Below are 363 nucleotides of genomic sequence, written 5' to 3' on the forward strand. Positions count from 1 at the left end.
CGACCCCCACCCGACATTCCATCTCCAGCGCCTCTTGTCGGGCGGCAAAGCCCCCTCCTTCGGGCGCCATGTGCGCTCTCGCATACTGCGATATCCAAGCCGATCTCCTGCAAGACGAAGCTCCACGCCCCGCCATTGGTCGGCTCCTTCGCACCCTCGGCCAATCAGCGGCCGCCCCTCCATCATAGCTCGGGCGGGATCAGAGCCTAAGCTGCTCCTGATGGCATGGCTTCCTCGCGCGGCGGTGTCGCCGGAATGATTTGAGGAGACGGCAGGGCGGCGCGGCGGGCGATGACCCATATTCAGCGGAGTGGGCTGGAAGAATTCCTGATGCGCTCGGGTGGGCGTAGGGCCTAGGCCGAC

The sequence above is a fragment of the Penaeus monodon genome, chromosome 33 (genome assembly GCF_015228065.2).
Source record: "Penaeus monodon isolate SGIC_2016 chromosome 33, NSTDA_Pmon_1, whole genome shotgun sequence".
In the NCBI taxonomy this organism is placed as follows: Eukaryota; Metazoa; Arthropoda; class Malacostraca; order Decapoda; family Penaeidae; genus Penaeus; species Penaeus monodon.